Source organism: Equus quagga, chromosome 13 (assembly GCF_021613505.1).
Source record: "Equus quagga isolate Etosha38 chromosome 13, UCLA_HA_Equagga_1.0, whole genome shotgun sequence".
Taxonomy (NCBI): Eukaryota; Metazoa; Chordata; class Mammalia; order Perissodactyla; family Equidae; genus Equus; species Equus quagga.
The window spans coordinates 6,355,166-6,369,867 of NC_060279.1; positions in this window are offsets into that span (position 1 = coordinate 6,355,166).

The following is a 14,702-nucleotide window of genomic DNA, read 5'->3' on the forward strand; positions in this document are numbered from 1 at the left end:
ACTTAAAAGACATTTAGATTAATTTCATTTCCATTTATAAATATTTAGGTAGGGGCCAGCCCAGTGGCACAGTGGTTAAGTGCGTACTTTCCACTTTGGTGGCCCAGGGTTTGCCAGTTTGGATCCTGGGTGCAGACATGGCACTGTTTGGCAAGCCATGCTGTGGTAGGCATCCCACGTATGAAGTGGAGGAAGATGGGCATGGATGTTAGCTCAGGGCTAGTCTTCCTCAGCAAAAAAAGGAGGATTGGCAGCAGTTAGCTCAGGGCTAATCTTCCTCAAAAAACAACAAACAAACAAAAGAATAATTTAGATAAGTGTTTACTTTAAGTCAATTAAACAGAGCTGTTAATTTTTGGCCATACCATCCCGAGATAAAAATATCACACACATTTAACATACATATAGACACACATACATAGAGACTGCACAGCTATTGTTTAAAAATTACTGCCATGAATCAGGTACAAGGCTTTCTAGTTATGCATCCAGGTTTTTATTTTAAGCCTTTCTTTTACTAATATTTGTGGAGAAGACACTCAAGATGCTAGATTTTTGGGGAGGGTACTTTTCTGGCTGTTTTTTTGGCCTTTTTCCTTTTTTTCCCCTTTAGTCTTAGGAATTAGTGACGGGTCAGAGATTCCCCAGAGGACTCGCAGGCTCTCTGAGATAAGGGAATGGATGGAACTGCCTCTACAGCTGCATTTCCAGTCTTACAAAGATTTCCCTTGCTCTTGATTCCTCAGAAATTGGGTTGTAACTCAAATGACATTATGGGTTGACCTACCTGTCCAACTACATCATAAAAGCACAGGGAAACTACTCAAGTTTTCTCCAAGATGGAGTTTCTGGGGCATAACCCATCCAAAGTTGAAAGTGTTTCCAACTAATTAAAATGCACCCGAGGGGTGAGTCTCTGGGGATGCTCAGGGCATCCCCATGGCGGTAAAGCTGGTGTCTGATTGACAGCAGCCAGAGAAGGGTGCGGAGCCTGACTGCAGGTGTCAACATAGTTATAAGATTTGGTCAAGTCCCATTCAGCCCGGGAACTTAGTCCCTGAGCCAGCACAAGGCGAGACAGGGAGGCAGGAGGCAAAGGCCTGGAGCTGCCCGGGGCGGGCTCCCGACACCAGGGTTGAGAGTTAAGTCCCTGGAAGAAAGTTTTTCAAGTTTGATTTTACAGAAGGTCTAGGTTCCACTCAGGTCCAGCCTGAACTTAACCCCGACTTGATGACAACAGAGGAGCTGACGAACAAGACAGACAAAGAAGGGAAAGAGGTGATCAGGCCTCACCCTCCCGGCCTCTTCCCAAGAGTTATCAAGATAAAGGTCACACAGTGACAGCTCCCGGGCAAGACAGTTCACAGAATAAGTTACAGGTCTCCTCTCCCCACAACTGACTCAGTAGGGGACTAAAATCCTCAACAAGCTCTTGACAGGAGACAAAACAGGGTTCCAGATTGTCAGTCAAATGACTGACCAAGGGGCTAACCTGGAATCACTCTGGGTGCCCAAAAACCAGAGGAGCACCCTGGGGGTGGAACTTGGACTCTCTGAAACCAGGCAGAGGACAACTCCTAGGGGTGGAATGAGGACTCTCCCATACCAGGCAGAGGAGGACTCCTGGGGGATGGGGTGGGGTGTGGAGCTTTCATTAGCATCTGTAAGACCTCGAGAGGAAGCTGAGATTCCAAATTTGATTAAGTTCTGGAGACTAGTCATTGCGAGAGCTCTCTGATTGTGGCCCCATGGCATTACAGAAAAATAGCATATTTTTCTTTTTTATGGACTCATAACTGAAAGTCACCCATTTTGAAGAATGCTGCCTAGTGGGGGCTGCAGGTGGGAATCAAACTAGTATAATTTAGACACTTCCAGTCAAAGTATACTTCTGCTGCAGCTAGAACCAGATCTCAAAACCAAACCAAACCAAGAGCACTTCTGTGAGCGGATCACCTAATTCTTCCTTATTATCAAGCGTCCTCAAAACCAAGACCCTCACAGGGAAGGCCAGACCAAGGCTTCCCTTGTTGGAAGTCACGGAGGGCGTCCCCTGCCAAACCAAGGCTTCCTTTCGGAAGTCAGACTCAAAGGAAGAAGAAATAAGAATCCAGTCACTTGTACCGAAGTAACTCACCAAAAAGACGTCTCCCAAACCCAGAAAGCATCTCTCTACTGCAAAGTTAAAATGCATGCCAAGCAGTCGGCAGCGTCACGCCAGGCAAGAATCCCGGACAGTCCTGGGGAAACACCTGGCGGCTGCTGGACCCACCCACAGGCTCTCCATGCTGGCAGGGGGCTGATGAGTCTCTGGCAAAGACGTCTGTCTGGACTGAGCTCCTAGCTGGCTCGCCATTTGTTACCGAAGCAGGTTTGCTTTTGCCCGCCGCCCAGAAAGCCAAACACAGAGGTGATGAGATTGCAGCAGAGACAGGGTTTACTCACAAGGCAGCCATGACAGGAAGTGAGGGAATGAGCCTCAAATTCGCTTCCCCAAAAATAGGGACTCAGGGATATTTATGGGATGGGGGCAAGGTGGTCTGAAATGTGGAGAGAGGTGGTTGGAAGTGAGGAGAGGTGAGGTAATTGATGATCTGTGCAAGCGTAGTCAGACTCCATGCCTCTTCATAGGATCCATGTTCACAAAATGGCAGCGCTACCATGATCTGAGGGTGGAGTTTTTAGCCTCTTGACGTCCAAAGGTCGCCTATCAGACATCTGTGTGGGCCCAGTTGATGGTCTCAACCAGGTCTCAACCGGCCTGAAGTGGACAAGGAGTTCTAATTCCTGAAAAACACCTCACACACCCATTACCATGGTGACCCAGGCTCCAGAGAGATGTTCTCTATAGGAACCTACTGGGAGTCAGACATCACATTGCCTAAACAGCACAGTTAACAACGGGCGGGTTAAACAGCTAAAAGCTATAATCAGTAATTGCAAAAAGGAAAAAAACTTTAGTTCCTAGCTACTGGATCATCAATAGCTAACCCTCTGCCGGTTTCACTACCTTTTTTAAAAAATTATATTTTAATGGCTTCTCTCTCCCCTGCTATAATGTAAGTTCCACAAAGAAAAGGATCTCTTTGTCTTGTTCCTTTATCTACCCTAAGTGCCTGGAACACTACCTGGCCCGCTGCAGTGCTCAGCAGATAGCCATTGCTGACTGAAGGAACGGAGGTGTGGACAGAGAGGCTAGTCCCGTCACAGTCACCATGTGGGGTAGGGAGGGGATTACTTTTTTCATTACCTTCCTGCATATTGCTTTATATGTTACAGTGAGCATATATTACTTTTGTATTTTTAAAGACAATTTAATAAAAGAATAAGGACCTGAAATGTAAACTTAGATTGGAAGCTCTTGCAGTCTTACATCTAATAAGACAGCGCTCATAGTTCCTCATTATGTGGTCGCAACCTTGGCGGGGAGGGGGAACGTCACAGCAGCTGCACAGCATTTGACGAGAAAGACGGAGGGAGAGAGCACGTGCAGATTTCCGTACAAGGTGTAGATGGCCGATGAGTTCATGTCACATACTTAAGGCAAGAAATAGTGACATGTGATCCTCCGTTAGTTTCTCAGTTCTCTCAGAAGCTGTGCTTCCAGCTCAGGACAAGTTAAAAACTCTTTGCTGTTTCCTTAAAAAAAAAAAAAAGTCCCTGTTCCTCCCCATAACCACTGCCCTGAGTCTCAGGCTACACGTCTCCCGAGTTACTCCCCTCCTGCCTGCAAACACTCAACCCCAGGCTAAGTTCTAAGTCAAGGAAGCAGCAGCTAGATTGGGCAACTGAGTGCTTGTGGGACAAAGGGACTCTGGGTGAATCTGTCCCGTGGTCAGCAAACATTTTAAAAACAAGGAAACAGAGCCCAAAGACTTTAGAGCTCCTCTTACAAGATTTCGCCCTCGCTTTTGGCACTAAATTTTCTTAAAAATTATTTTCCCTTTTTCTCACAGCAACTGTTTTGTTCACCTATCCTTTCAATTCTTTTTTTTTTTTTTTCCCCAAGGAAGATTAGCTCTGAGCTAACATCTGCTAATCCTCCTCTTTTTTCTGAGGAAGCCTGGCCCTGAGCTAACATCCATGCCCATCTTCCTCTACTTTATATGAGGGACGCCTGCCACAGCATGGCTTGCCAAGCGATGCCATGTCTGCACCCGGATCCGAACTGGCGAACCCTGGGCCGCGGAAGTGGAACTTGCGCACTTAACCGCTGCGCTAACGGGGTCTGGCCCCTTGATTCTTTCATTTAACTTCTTTTCCCCAACTTTTGCTTCTTTTTCATTTACTTCTTTTCTCCACTGTATGGAGTAATTAGAGTCCCTTAGGCATGAAATCTTCAGTCCAGTGTCATTGTCACAGTGAAGGCCACACCAGTGTGTACTACCAAGTGGACGGGAAAGACGCCTGTGTAACAAAAGTGCAGGGGACAGTCCCACTGCTGCTTCCCGCCATTCTGATAAGAGAAGGAGAGGAAGAGGAAGGGTTTATCTGCCTTTCTTACCTTTTTTAACAAGAAAGCAAGAAAAAGCTAAAGGAGTCAGGTAGGAATGTGCTGAAACCAGACCAGCCCTAAACCAAATACATCGACAGCATTTTAATAACAGGAAATCAGACCAAGGAAGGGTAATTAGGTTTTACATGAAAATGTGATCACACCGAGAGTCTCAGGGAAAGACGAACTCAAACAGAAGGAGATGCCATAAGATTAGGCCTCAGAACAAAGGCAGGGCTGGGAAGGGAGTTTGGCCAGGTCTAGACAGGGGCTCAATTCATTGGTGCTCTTCCGCTCCCCATGGTAGTAAACACATCGTCTGCTTAGGTAGCTGTGTGCATTTGGAACTTCACTATGTCCTCAGTTTGAGTACTTTATTGCTGCCTCTCTAGAGTGGCTAGAGTGAGAAATGGATAAACGAAATGTGGTCTAGCCAGGCAATGCAGTAGTATTCAGCTGTAGAAAGGAATGAAGTCCTGCCTCCTGCCAGGACATGGAGGAACTCTGAAGACATGCTATGTGAAAGAAGCCAGACACAGAAGGCCACATATTGTGTGATTCCACTTCGATGAAATGTCCTGGATAGGTAAATCCATAGAGACAGAAGGTAGATTAGTGGTGGCTAGTGGCTGGGGGTAGAAAGGAATAGGGAGTAACTGCTACTGGGTACAGTGTCTTTTGGGAGTGATGAAAATGTTCTGGAATTAGTGGGGATGGTTGCACAATCCTATGAATATACTAAAAGCCACTGAATTGTACATTTTAAAGTGGTGACTTTTATGATATGTGAATTATTTCTCAAAAAAGCCCCTGTAATACGTGTGAGCACATTCACACGTGTACATGAAGGGGGATGGGTGTCATATTCACCAGTTCATTGTGTAACAGCTTTAACAAAAGGGAACTCTATCTCAATAGCAGGGCTTATATCATATCCTATGTCATTAAAAGGCAAGTATGAGAAAAACTGAAAACTAGTTGGGGATAGTCTTAAAGCCAACATTAGAAATGTTAAAAAAACAGAACAAGTGGCCAGACTTAACTAATTTTGATGAGAAATGATTGCTAGGCTTGACTTACCTTTCCAAAGAATTTCACTGCATTTTTAGAGTTTGCAGATACCTGAGCACCCCAGACTTGCGTGGATCTCCTTTTCAAAAATCACTGAATTATTAAGACTGAGTCCTTCAGCCCAGGTTTGGAAATAAACGAACTCTGAACGTTAACGAAAAGGCAAGCGTTTACCTTAACTTGCCCTCCTGGAGTCTAGGCCTAAGCAGGCAGCTCCACGTCCCACCTGTGTGAGCGGTTATATTCGTGCTCTGTGGGGCCAATGTCACAGTCATGCCGAGCGCAGGGCTGTTTACACAGGAGACTTGAAACGCTGGCAATTTGTAGGTAAGGAGGAAAAAGAGCTGGACTCGTGAGAGATATTTATTCTGCTTTCAAGTAGCAGTGACCAACCACCAGATTCCAGAATCACTTACCTCAGTTCCCGAAACTACCAAGCTGGCAAGATTAAGACTTGGAAGAGAAAAGGAGCAGAGGAGGGAAGGTCCCTGTGAACATTTCTCCCCACAAGTTAATTAACCACAGAGTTTCTGTACTGAGCTGTCATAAGGATCAAATAAAAGTGTTTTTTTACACTGCAAAGCCTCATATATTGGACCTCTGCTAATCAAAGTATTTCCAAATGGCCTTGAGAGATTACAATTTAACTGACAATTTCACTGAGAAATGCATTTAAATTATACACACTACAGGGTGCTGGAGTGTTGTTCTCTGTTGCTCTTCATTTACGGGATAACTCAGGAACTCATGACCTTCATCTCTATAGAAAATGCTGTTGGTGGGCATAGATGTGCAGAGAACGTGAAGAGATTTAGGGAAGTCATAGTACTTGTGATCTGAAAATTTGTATGGGCCTGTGGACATATCCTTCTCTCATACAGCTTATATTAGTTATCAACTGCTGCATAACAAACCATCACACACTTAGTAGCTTCAAACAACATCATTTATTTTTCTCACAAATCTGCAGGAGTTTGGGTAGGGTTTGGCAGGGCAGCTCATCTTGGCTCATGTGGCATCAGCTGTGGTGGCTTGAGACCGGGGGCTGGAATCATCTGAAAGGTTATTCACCTCTAGCAGGTGATGCTGGTTGTCTGCTGGCCCATTTATTGCAACACCCATATGTGGCCTCCCCATGCGGCTTGGCTCTCACAGCATGGTAGCTGGTTCCAAGAATGAGCATTCCAAGAGAACAAGGTGGACCTGAAAGTACTTTTATGACTTAAGAAGTCATGTAGCATCGTTTCTGCTTAAGTATATTGGTTGAGATAGTTAAGAAAGTCCACCCAGGTTCAAAGGGAAGAGACATTGACTCCACTAATAGATGGGAGGAGTGTCAACATCACTTTGTAAGATGAGCACATGGGATGGAATATTTTGGGGTGGCCATCTTTTCAAAATATAATCTGTCACATCAGCCTCAAACCCAGAGGCGTAAAACAACACTTGACCATTTTTCACAGTTTTTCGGTTGAGTGGGTGGTCCTTCTTCTGGTCTTGCTGACTGCTTTTTGGTCACAAGTCCGCTGGGGTGGAGTCAACTCAGCTGAGACAGCTGGATGGCCGGGCTTCTCTCTCCAAGTGTTTTCACAGCATGTCAGTCTCAGAGAGCACCCCACAAGGGCAAGGCAGAAGCTGCAAGGCTTCTTGAGGTGTAGGCCCCAGAACTTACACATCATTTCTGCCACATTCTATCAGTTGAAGCAAGCTACAAGATGATCCCAAATTTAAGAAGTGAGGAAACGGAGATCTCAGGATAGAGGAGCCTAAGAATACCATGGCCATCTTTTTCAATGAATAACATTACCTTACCGCCACAATTATTTACATTCTGTCCACATGTAAAATACGCTCGCCTCCCCTGCCGAAAGTCTCATACCATTACGGCATTAGACTCTGTCTCAAAGCGCAGGATCTCATCATCAAAATCACATTCAGGTGAGGAGGAGGCTCCTTGAGTGTAGTTTTCAGGTTCTCCTCTAGTATAGTTTCCTCTTGATTCAGAGTTCTGTGAACTGAAAGAAGTTCTCTCCCATCTTACTCCCTGTCCCCACCCAACATACAATGGTGAGACAGGGACAGGACAACCACAAAGGACACTCCCATTCAAAAGGGGAAAAATGGGAGACATGCAGCAGTTACAGGTTCATAGCAAATCTGAAATCCTACCAGGTACACTGGCTGGTCCCCTTTACTCTGGGGTCAGGGAATGTATCTTAGTTGGGGCACAGTATTGCTCCCTGGGAATGCTTTCCTATTCCATTCCCAACTGTCAGCTCAGCTGACCTACAGCAACTTCAAGCCCCACACAAGACACAGAAGAAACAGCTTTTTGTAGACTTCTCCACTAGCTCCTACAATTGTATAAGATCTAATCTCTATAATAAATTCCATATGCTATCTCAGAGTTGATCTGTTTTTCTGATCACCTTCTGACTGATATAAGAGCAATTAAAAATAGCTGACTCCATCAGTCCCAGAATTTTTTTTTAGTGGTATTACGCACTGTGGACGTAGGATTTTACATCTGTGGAAGATCCCTATAGGGTCAAGAAAGGAGCAGCAGCCACCGGTGTGATTTTTTTTTAAAGATTGGCACCTGAGCTAACAACTGTTGCCAATCTTCTTCTTTTTTTTCTGCTTTATCTCCTCAAACCGCCCCCGTACATAGTTGTATATCTTAGTTGCAGGTCCTTCTAGTTGTGGGATGTGGGACGCCGCTTCAACGTGGGCTGACGAGCGGTGCCATGTCCGCGCCCAGGATCCGAACCCTGGGCCGCTGCAGCGGAGCGCGCGAACTTAACCACTCGGCAACGGAGCTGGCCACCAACGGTGTGATTTTGATCTAAGGAATTCCAGGGAACATAGACAAATTTATATCCTTAGAAGAACAACCATTTTCTATCTAGTTGGACCTGAGTTGAAAGGCCTCATGGGTCTGGTGCCTATAGCTATAGCAACAAAGCTTCTAATTATATTTGGATCAGATAAAACTCTGAACAGTCCAGAATGATGGCCTAGATCTCGACTGGATTAAAATAACAATGGTACTTTGAGGAAAGGGTCAAACTATAACACTCACAAGCAGGTGGCAAGGCAAACACTGGTCCTCCTCTCTTGTAAGAGATGGCTATGTTAATTGAGATCAGAGGGGAGCCTCTGCTAAAATGAAACATGCCTTGTAAGATTAACAGTGGAAACACAAAGGCTACTTGTGGGTCAAGGATAGCAATGCCACCATAACCTGGCATTAGGTTAAATGCTAGGCTTCCGCCTGATGATTCCCTTGTAGGACCAAGCTAATTGGCACAGTGTACTTAGCTCCAGGCAGTCTCGATGCAAACAGAACAGAAAACCGAGTGATTGGTGGGCTGTAGCTAATGGACTGGCCAAGTGGTCAAACAGATGAAAACAAAATGGCTACATAATTAATGAAAAAACAGTTTGGGCAAAGGAACCATCAGACTGGTGTTATATGTAGATACTCAGTTGTTAGAGAGAGGTTTCTAAATATAATAATGAAACAGATGCTCTAACCTGAACAATAAGCCTATAAAAAGAAACGTGGGGTAATATGGGTTCTTTCCATTACTGATTCTGTTCATGGAAGTGTCTGAAAGGTGGACTCAGACAACATCCTGATAGTTGGGCATCACACTAAAATGAACAAAAAATGGATCTAAATGAGTGAAAGCCAATCAAATATTCTCTAATTTAATGTCCTAACTTGTCAGACATTATAAATAGGTCCTGGGCTGTGTTCCTAGGAGAATACTTTCCGGGTAACATGGTAGATGGATTCTACGGAACCTCTGATGAAAGTCACAACAGACAGTACTGACTTACTGCCCTATGGTTGTATTCAGGGTTGTGGCTGCATTTGTTTCTGCCATAATGACATGCCAAAATGCAGCAAAAAGGTTGGAAGAATTGTGGGAAAGATATGCAACCCCTGAGACCATTGATCATGACCAGGAACCTCTTTTATACCACAAAATCTATTAAACAGTGAACAAGTAACATGGTAATTCAATGGAATTTTTAGTCCTATGGAATTTGTTCTCCTTAGATTTGATTGTAACTGGAATAATAGAATGACAGAAAGGTCTATTTAAAAAGACAGCTGAAGAAACACTTGGGACCAGAATTGATTTCAAATGAGCAAAAGAGTCAAGCCAATAGGTTAAGGAACAAATGATGAATAGAAAGAGGGAACTACAACTTCTGAGAGACAATGTGAGACATTCCACACTGCGTCAAGTAATGACACCCAACCAGGCACAGAAGAGAAACCTTAGCTTAATTTTCAGAAAGGCTTGCGAGGTCCCTAATTGCATTTAGTTGTCGTTCTTTTCTCCCTTGAGCTGCTGGGACTCAGTGGATACTTTCCTCAGCCAAAGATGAAGCATTGTTGGGAGTTGTCCTTCCAATGAGAAAAGTACCTTGCCCAACAGGGAGGATGGCTATTTAGGCTATTATAAATCCCTTCCATTTGCATCAAACACTTATTTTGCAAGACTAGAGACCTGCTTATTCAAAGAGAAAGGCTCACCTAAAAGAAAAGCAAGCAGTAGTGAAGGCAGAAGCAGAAAGAGGTAACTGAGGGCCTCAGTGACTCACCCGCGGTGAAGATGAACAAGCTAAGAAAAAGACACACTAAGATATAATGGAAAAAAGTTATATTTGCCCTTTTGTAACAATTTTGGCTACATTGTTATACTACACTATTAATCATGTTAAGGATGATGACAATATTTATGACCAGTTGTGCAACTCAGCCTTCACTTGTGATGACCATTAGCATGGTTGATTTTGTGTGCGCTGTATTGTGTGCTTGCAGGTATTCCAGCGGGCACATTTTGCTGTGGCTACTTTTAAGTCACCTAATAAATTTTATGTGGAAGCAGAACCCCTATGTCCTGGTGCCTGAACTAGATACAATAATTGTAGGAATATCACACCACCAGCATCTGCCACATGTGCTGCAGTAATACAGAGATAGTATCTACTAGCACAGGAATTTCACGCTCACAACATCCCTACTCTGCATATAATTTGGACAGTAACCTATAAGTTAGGTGAATGGACAAGTACACTGGCATTTAAAAAATGCTGCGTGTGGGAGTCTATTTACTGGTTTCTGTCAGCAAGGATATGCCTGTCGGTTAGTTTCCTATAAACTAGAGATTCTCAATGCTAGTTGCACATTAAAATCACCTGGGAGAATTTTTAAACCATAACGGTGCTTGGGCTCCAGTCCCAGAGATTATGATTTAATTGCTTGAGTTGGAGTTTGGGAAGCAGCATTTTTCAAAATGCTCCTCAGATGATTTATTGAATGCATACTAGTGTAAAAAACAGGACCCACAGGATGAACTAACGCAATGGTTCTCAAAGTGTGGTCCTTGGATCAGAAGCAGGAGCATCACCTGGGTACTTGTTACAAACGCAGATTTGGGGGCCCCATCCCAGACCTGAACTGGAAGCACCTGGATGTCGCCCAGCGGGCCCTGCAGATGATTCTCATGGACGCCGGTGTTTGAGAGCCACTGAGCTAGGGAAATGATTCGGTGGAGTCTGAGCGAGCATCATTTTATTTCGACAGATGGGTGAGAAAGAGAATTGTTTCAAACTTCAGCTGGGGCAGAATGCTGTGGTCTGATGTGATTATTTGCTCTTTTTGAGAAGAAATTAGTTTTCCTGAAAAAAACTGATAAACTTCTATGAGAATTAGACTTCTAGAGGGCCAAAGTTAGCTACACAGCTGTTCAACTGGTGTAATAATGCTAAAGCAGAAATTCTTCTCTTTCACCTCCTCCTCTTTTTCCGCCCTCTCTCCCGTTCTTCTACCCCTCTCCTCCCCACCGCCCCCCCTCCCCCCCTCCCCCCCTCCGCCGGCTGTAAGTGATTCCTGGTAGGTGCTTCTAGACCTGAAACCAGGAAGATCGGGAATATTTGCCTATGTAGATACACTTTCTTTGTGTAGATCCATATTTCCTCTGGTGTCATTTTTATTCTGCCTGAAAGACTTCCCTTAACATTTTTGTAGTGTCAGTCTGCTGGTGATAACTTCTTTCATCTTTTGTATGTCTGAAAATGCCTTTTTACCTTAATTTTTGAAAGATATTTTCACTGTGTATATAATTCTAGGTTGACAACTCTTTCAGTACTTGAAAGATATTACTCCACTGGCTTCCTGTTTACATTGTTTCTAATGAGAAATTTGCTATCATCCTTATCTTTGTTCCTCCTTATACATGACATTTTTTTTCCTTACCTTTAGTTTCTTTTAAAATTTACTCTTTATCACCGGTTTTGAGCTATTTGGGCAGTAGAGATTGTAAAACACCAGTAGAACACAGCGTGAATATGTATGGATGGACAAGTAAACTTATTTCTATAGCTTTGGCATATGTGTATTATTATGGATTGAATTGAGTTCCCTCCAAAATATATGTTGAAGTCCTAACCCCTAATACCTCAGAATGTGACCTAAACTTGGAAATAGGGTCTTTACAGAGGTAATCAAGTTAAAACACAGTCATGTGCTGCATAATGATGTTTTGGTCAAAGACAGACTGCATCTATGATGGTGCTCCCATAAGATTAGTACCATATAGCTTAGGTGTGTAGTAGGCTATACCATCTATGTTTGTGTAAGTACACTCTATGGTGTTTTCACAATGATGAAATCACCTAGTGACACATTTCTTAGAATATGTCTCCATTGTTAAGTGATGCATGAACATAAGGTCTTTGGGTGGACCTTAATACAATATGACTGGTGTCCTAATAAGAAGAGGAAATTTGGATACAAAGACAGACATGCAGACATGCAGAGGGAAGATGATATGAAGACACAGGGAGAAGACAGCCATGATACTGAGTGCTGCATCTACAAGCCAAGGAATGCCCAGGATTGCTGGCAAACACCAGAAACTAGGAAGAGGCAAGGAAGGGTTATTTCCTATAGATTTCAGAGGAAGCATGGTCCTGCCGACACCTCGATGTCAAAGTTCTAGTCTCCAGAACTGTGAGGCCATACATTTCTGTTGTTTTATACCACCCAGCTTGTGGTACTTAGTTACAGTAGCCCTAGGAAACATAAGTTTCATATATGTGGTTGATTTGGAGCATTGCACAGGTCCCACCCACTCAACCTCCCTCTGCACAAACAACTTATAGGATTCCATCAGGACCAGCCGTCCACGCCAGGGGTACAGCATTCCAGGTCTGAAGTCCAGTTAGTCCTGCATTATCCCACTTCATAGGAAGCCCTGCTGCTTGAGCTAATTTCAAGGCTTGCTAGACCAGCCATTGGAGTATGGTGGCGACTGCCTCAGAGTGAGTTTTTTAGTACAAAGAGACTAGTCCCTGAAACCAAGGAACCACCAAATTGAGCCTAGGCCAAAGTGCCAACCCTCCCAATTATGAGCTAAATAAATGGTTGTGGTGTAAGCCACTATGTTGGAATGGTTTATTAAGTAGCAAAAGCTGACAGACCCTTCTAATAATGCCTTTGCCTTAAAGTTTACTTTTTCCTTATATTAGTATATTTACTCAATCTCTTGTACTTGAATGAGTTTAACTGAATATACAATTGTAGGTCAGCAGTTATTTTCTATCAGCTCACTGAAGATATTTGTCTACTGGCTATCTTCTTGCATAGCTGTTGAGATCTGTTGTCAGCCCAATTATAATATCTTTGTAAATATTCTTTCTTTCTGGCTCTTCCTCTTTTTCTCTGATATACTGCAGTTTCATATTGGTGCATCCAGGGATCTATATGTGTGTGTGTGTGTGTTTCCTGTCTTGGGATTTGGTGTTCTTCATTGCTATGGTCTGAATGTTGGTGTCCCCACAAAATTCATATGTTGAGACCTAACCCTCAAGGTGATGGTATTAAGAAGTGGGGCCTTTGGGAAATGCTTAGGTCATAAGGGGAGAGCCCTCATGAATGGGATTAGTGCCCTTATAAAAGAGGCTGCAGAGAGATCCCATGCCCACTTCCACCATGTGAAGACACAGTGAGAAGGTACCATCTATGAAACAGGAAGTGGGGCCCTTTCCAGCCACCACAGCAAATCTGTCAGCACCATGATCTTGGACTTCCTAGTCTCCAGGACTGTGAAAAATAACTGTTAGCTGTTTATAAGCCACGCAGTCTGTGGTATCCTGTTTTAGCTGTCTGAATTGACTAAGACACTCATTTTGAAGATTATCTTTCAATTTGGAAAATTATCTCTTCAAGTACTGCCTCATCCCATTATTCTCTTCTAGAAGTTTCTATTCTATATGTCATGTCCCTTAAAACCTTATATTCCTCTTTATCTTTCTGTGATGCATTCTGGCTAATTTTTTAAAAATCTAGCTTTATGTCCTCTTGAACTACATCTAATTTGTATAACTCAGAGATTGAAATTTAAATATTAATGTATTTCATTTCTAGAATTTTTAGTTTTCCATGTGTCTTATCTTTCCCATTTGTCTTTTATTTCTTGCTCATGTTTTTAATGCCCTCTTTATTTCTTAAACATTTTAAACACCTTTAAAAATATTCTCTATATGAAAATTCCAATATCTGATGGGAGAAGGGTGCTTCATTTTCTGTTTATTTCTGCTCTCTCCCATTGTGGCTTTTGTCCTCATTGTTTTGTAATTTTCCCCTGTGAGCTCACGTTCAGTTGATCTTAATCTGTGAGAATCCCGTAAACCTGGGTGAAGGGACATTCCTCTGGAGAAGATCTGTGTCTGTTTCTGCCAGGTGCTCCAGAGTTTCCAATAGTATACAGATGGTGTAAATTTGACTTCAGGGGAGACTTCTCCCTCCTCACCTAAAGCCTAGGCTGCATGGGTCATTTTTTTCTAGGAGATTTTTCTCACTTAAGAATATTCATCTCCTTCACAAAGCAAAAACAAAATACTAAAAAAAATAAAGACAATTGATTACGTGTAGTATTTTTGAGTTCCAAATCTATCACTCACCAAAAACAACTCTATGGGTCAGACTCCACTGTCTTCTGCCACTTAGTGTCAAATGTCTGAGGGCAGGCTGTTTCTTTGAAGGTATTTTGTCTTTCTTTTCAGGATTCTTATGAAAATTTAAATTTATTTTTCTCAAGAACTTTTCCAGAAT